General features: G+C 40.6%; 1 pseudogene; it reads left to right on the forward strand.

The window, feature by feature from the left end:
- The window catches only part of LOC147658886 (uncharacterized), a 40,535-nt pseudogene extending 38,234 nt beyond the window's left edge, over window positions 1-2,301 (forward strand).
- The last annotated feature ends 3,699 nt before the right edge of the window (window positions 2,302-6,000 follow it).

Raw genomic sequence — 6,000 nt, forward strand, 5'->3', positions numbered from 1 at the left:
AAGGTCTGCCACTCTTTCACAAGGATGATGTCATCAGTGATGTCATCAGTGATGTCATTTGAGATGTCATCAGTGATGTCATGAGTGATGTCACTGACCATGTCATGCGTGATGTAATATGTGACGTCATCAGCAGTGCATTGCGGGCGTGTGAGTTATAGTTAGCTGAACTAACTATAACGGGGGAATTTCAATGGTTTTGTATGAGTGAAATGTCCAGCTAACTATAACATGTGTGAAACCTATGTTTTTTTCAGTGAATTTGCAAGGTTTTTTAAATGCTAATTCCTAACTATAATGTGTGTGAAACCTCTGTTTTTTTCAGTGAATTTGCAAGGTTTTTTAAACACTAATTTCTAACTATATGTGGTCTGAAACATATGTTTTTTTCAGTGAATTTCAAAAGTTTTTAACTTGGTCATTATAGTATCAATTTTTATTATTTCATATATATTTATTTTTCACAAACTGCCTATGTATAATATAATGGATTTACTATATCCAGTAATATGCATGGCACAACGACTTTTTATGATTTGCTTAAAGTTGAACAGTATAGTCTACAACATCAAACAACAAATAGCAGTCATAGTTGTTATTTACCTTTTTTTCAGATTTTTTCAGCTTGCGCACACCATGCGTGCTCCCGCAATTTATTTTTTTAAAACAAAACATTTTTTGGGGCCTTCAGGGGTCCTTCAGGGACCCCCTGAGAAGGTGTAGGGGTTCAGGGAGTATTTTCACTGCCTCTTTTACCACGTTCTCCACTATTGTTTTTTACTCACTTTTGCCTTGGGGTGCTTGCAACATGCGCACACCTTGCGCTTTAAAAAATATATATATATTTTTTGGGCCTTTAGGGCTCCTTCTTGGACCCTCTGAGAAGGGCTAGGAGGTCAGGGAGTCTCTTAACTGCCCCCTTTACCACGTTCTCCATTATTTTAAGACAGACCCGATCCTCAGAAAGATATAGTCTAATGAGGACCTGCTATCGATCCAGTCTAGCGGTAAGTCCCAAATCTGTATCATCCTCTACCCCAGGACGTATGTAAACAATATAGTATGTCCCTCCTGCCTATTTTCTCCCAATCTCCTAAATTATGAGAACCCCTCATTAAAATTAAACTGTAATAAGCAGCAACAAGCCCGCCCCTTCAGGTGTATCCTCGTTAACACAAGGTCATTAATAAAAAACTATGACGAATTTAAAGACCTCCTTGAGCGATACAATATTGACCTAGCATTTGTAACATAAACATGGTCAAATGCTTCAGCAGGACCTGACTTAGCCATAGCCACTCCACCTGGCTATACAATTCATGGACATGATTGCATTTATCACAAAGGCGGAGGAATTTCTCTTCCTCACAACTCTGAATGCAAAGTGTTTCCTTTCAAGATTAAGGTAGACAATAGTTGTTATTTACCTTTTTTTTGTGATTTTTTTCAGTGTGCGCGCACCATGCGCGCACCCGCAATTTCTTGTTTTAAAACAAAAAAAATTTGGGGGCCTTCAGGTGTCCTTCAGAGACCCCCTGAGAAGGCCTAGGGGTCAGGAAGTGTCTTCACTGCCTCTTTTACCACGTTCTCAACTATTGTTTTTAACTCACTTTTTCCTTGGGGTGCTTGCACCGTGCGCGCACCTCGCGGGTTTTGTTTTAAAAAAAAACACCTTTTTTGGGCCTTTAGAGGTCTTTCAGGGACCCCCTGAGAAGGCCTAGGGGGTTAGGGAGTCTCTTCACTGCCTCCTTTACCACGTTCTCCACTATTGTTTTTAACACACTTTTGCTTCGGGGTGCGTGCACCGTGCGCGCACCTCGCGATTTTTTTATAAACAAAAATTGTTTTTTTTGCCCTTCCGAGTCTTTCAGGGACCCCCTGAGTAATCCTAGGGGGTCAGGGAGTGTCTGCCCTGCCTTCTTTTTGTGTTTTGAAACTTTTCGCGAAATCGGGCAAAACGCCATTTTGAAGCGGCATGACTTGAAAATACCACTTTTGATTGGTTCATAGCAGTTACTGTACTAGAATCTTCAAACACCCGCCTACTTTCCTCACTATCTGTTTCACTTTCTTAGGAGAAGGAGCTCTTCAGACATCCTGTTGTTTACAACTCTCAACATGGCAGAAGACTCTTCATCGGACAGTGATGTGCAAACCTTAGTTGTGGAGCCACCAAAGGACAAACAGAAAATATTGTTTATTTGGCAATTCTTCACAATTCCAGAGGGGCTAAAAAAGGTGAATGCCCCCAAAGTCACCTGTGTGCTCTGTGGGTCTGTTTTGTCGAGAGGAGACCCGTAAAAAAAATACAGCTTTAGCATCTATACATTTATTACGCACATCAAGGAAGTGCATCCAATCAAACAGCAATGACAGTTAGGGAAAGGGTATACGGGTGTGGGAAGGAAAATGAGGGAAAAAGAGAAGGAGTGCAAGTGAGTGAGAGGGAGTGAGGCTTTAGACTGAGTGACACAGAAGAAGAGAGGGAGAGAAAAATGGAGTGAAGGGGAGTCGGGGAGTAAACGAATGGGAGTTAGCAAAAGTGAATGAGGAAAGTGAAGTAAGGGAAGAGGATTGACGGATGGAGTGAGGGAAAGAGAGTAAGGGGGAGTGAGAGAATAGAAACAGCTGAAAGAGAATAGGAGTGATGCACAGAGATGAGAATATGAAGTAGGAGAAGATGAGTGAGAGTTAGTGAAGGGCAGTGACAGGGAGGGAAAAATAAGCATATTAAGAGAGAGGAAACAATAGTGAGTGAGATTGAAGTATTTATGGAAAGAGAGAGGAAAGAAAAGAAAGAGTGGTGGAGAGATAGGGAGACAGTGAGAGAGACAAACAGAGGTAGAGTGAAGAAGTGTGAAGGAGTAAATCAGTTATACTGACTGAGACAGAGGAAGAGACTTAGAGACAGATGAAGGAAAGGAGAATGAGGGAGAAATTAAAGGAAGGGGAGTGAGCAAAAGGGAGTGAAAGAGTGAGAGTAGTGGAGTGAGTGAAGGTCAGTGACGGATGATGTAATAGAAAGAGAGTAAGGGGGGAGTGAGAACAGATTGAGCAATACAGCAACATAAGGTAGTGATTGAGGAAGATAGGAAAGAGAAGTGAGAGACAGGCAGTGGAAAGAGGGAGTTAGACAAGGTCAGTTATAGTGAAGGAAGAGTACTTTTGAAGAGAAAAGGAGTGTAGAGGTGAATGAAGGGCAGTAATGACAACGAGAAAAGGAGAGTAAGATCAGTAAAGGAAGGTTAGTAAGAGAGAGATTAAAGAATGTGAAAGAGAGAAAGAAAAGTAGGAGAGTGATGAAAAAGTGTTTTTCTGTTTGTCAAACCTACCTTATAAATAATGACAACTTTATCGTATATTTTTTTCAAAAAATATACTATCTGTGAAAGAAAAGAAAAAATGTAGTTATAATATATATTTCATAATACAAAAGAAAATAGGAGTGAAGGAAAGAGAAAGAGAACGAGAGGAAGGGTGAGGGAGTGAGAAAGAGAGAGAGAGAGAGTAAGAGAGAAAGAGAGGGAAAGCAAGTGACTGAGAGGGAGTAAGGCAGTTAGACTGACTAAGATAGAGGGAATGAGAGAGAGAGAGAAAAGGATTGAAAGGAAGTGTGGGTCTAAACAAATGGGAGAAAGCAAAAGTGAATGAGGAAAGAGGAGTACGGGGAGAGAGTGAAAGAGACTGAGGGATGATATGAAGAAAAATAAGTAAGGAGAGACTAAGAAGAGACTGAGTGATAGAGCAAGACAAAGGTAGTAATGGAGGAAGAAAGAAAGAGAAGTGAGGGACAGAGAGGGTAAAGACAAAATTGGATGTATAGTGAGGAGAACATGAAGTGGGAAAAAGGACTTAGATTAAATGAAGGGCAGTGACAGTGAGTGAAGGTATATAAAATTGAGGGAAAGGGAGTGATTCAAAAAAAACTATATTTATAGAAAGAGAGAGACAAAATAAAAGAACAAGTAGTGAAGAGAGAGGAAAACAGTAAAAGAGGCAAACAAAAGGAGAGTGAGGGGGTGTGAAGGAGTAAATCAGTTACAGTGACTAAGACAGAGGAATAGATTTAAAAACAGATGGAGGAAAGGTGAGTGAGGGAAGGAATAAAGGAAGAGAATTGAGCAAAAGGGAGTGAGGGAGTGACATAAATAGAGTGAGTGAAGGTCAGTGAGGGTTAATGTTATGGTAAGAGAGTAAGAAGGGACTGAGAAGAGACTAAAGGATACAGTAACACAAAGGTAGTGATGTACGAACATAGGAAAGAAAAGTGAGAGACAGACAGGGTAAACAGGGAGTTAAACAAGGTGAGCGACAGAAAATAGAGAGTACTGATAGTCATAGAAACATTATAAAAGTGAATGAAGAGCAATAATAACAATGACAAAAGCAGAGATAGACAACTAGAGGAAGAAGAGTAAGAGAGAGAATAAAGAATAGAAAAGAGAGAAACACAAGAGAGTGAAGAAAAAGTGTTTGTCATACTTTCCTTATAAATAATGACAACTTAATAGAATTCTTTTCCATAAATATAGTATCTGTAAAGACAAGAAAAAAATGAATTACAATATATTTTTCATAATACAAAAGAAAGTAGAAGTGAAAAAAACAGAAAGGTAAAGAAAGGAAGGGTGAGGGAGAAACACAGAGAAAGAGAGGAACTAAGTAATGGACTAAAAGGAGTGAGACACTAAAGGAATGAGAGTTACCAAAAGGGATTGAGGAAACGAGATTAAGGGAAGGGAATTGATGGATGGAGTAAGCAAAAGAGTGTGAGGAAGAGTGAGGGAATGGGTGCAGGAGAAATGGAATGAGAGTGATGCAGAGAGAAGAGAACATGAAGTGGAGGAAGAAGACTCAGATTGAATGAAGGGCAGGGATAGTGAGGGAAAGGATATAAGAGTGAGGGAAGGGGAGTGATGGAAAAGAAGCATGTTAAGAGAAAGGAAAAGGAAGTAAGTGAGAGAGAAGATTTTTTGGAAAGAGAGAGAACCCAAAAGGAAGACTGGTGGAGAGAGAGGGAGACAGTAAAAGAGAGAAACAGAGGGAGAGTGACGGACTGTGAAGTAGTAAATCAGTTATACTGACTGACACAACGGAACAGACTTAGACACAAATGGAAAAAAGGGCAGTGAGCGAAAGGGAGTGAGGAACTGAAAGAAGTGGGGTGAGTGAAAGTCACTCAGTGATCAAATGAAGGAAAGAAATTAAAGGGGCAGTGACAAGAGACTGATCGATACAGCAAGACAAGGGTAGTGGTAAATAGGTAGGTAAATAGCTTTATTTCGATATATAATTAATATCATAAAAAGCAAGACATTTACATAAAACAATAAAAACAGCATTGGTAAAAACACATATTTTAAACAGCAATTTACATGAATTCCAATAATATGTAGCCTCGAATACTCTCAGACGAGGTGGAAAAGTCTGTTGAGTCTAAAGCGCCAGGTCCAGCCTAAGAATTTAGCCATACCACTAGCAAACAATGGCCGGGGGTCTGTTTGTAAAATTCTTAAGGCCTCCTTGTGAGATCTAGTGCCAAATTCTCTACACAGTGGCTTCAGCTATCTTTTGCGAGGTGCTACGTACGCTGGGCATTCAAACAATACATGCGGGACTGTCTCTAATCTCTCCACACAGCAGGGACAAAAAGGGGTTGTCTGCACCGGGACCTTCCAACTAGCAGTCATAGTTCCTACTGGGAGGACCCCTACCCTAAATTTAAAGTAGAGTGCCCTATCCCACGGGGCTCGAATACAATCCAGATAAGGCTCACGAAAGTGCACCTCCTTTACCTGGAAGAATTCAGCCGAAGCCCTACACAAATTGGCATTACTCTTTCCACCCTCAGTCACCCATGCCTAATATAGCTGTTTCAAGGTTGACTTGGGCGGGGCAGATCTAATAATCCAGGGGTCCTCAAGGCCCATGTCTATTAGGAGGCGCTTAACTTCCCTTAGCCACTGGATCTTAGCCCAGCCAGGCATTAGCAGGATCTCT

Source organism: Lissotriton vulgaris, unplaced genomic scaffold, assembly GCF_964263255.1.
Source record: "Lissotriton vulgaris unplaced genomic scaffold, aLisVul1.2 SCAFFOLD_1532, whole genome shotgun sequence".
In the NCBI taxonomy this organism is placed as follows: Eukaryota; Metazoa; Chordata; class Amphibia; order Caudata; family Salamandridae; genus Lissotriton; species Lissotriton vulgaris.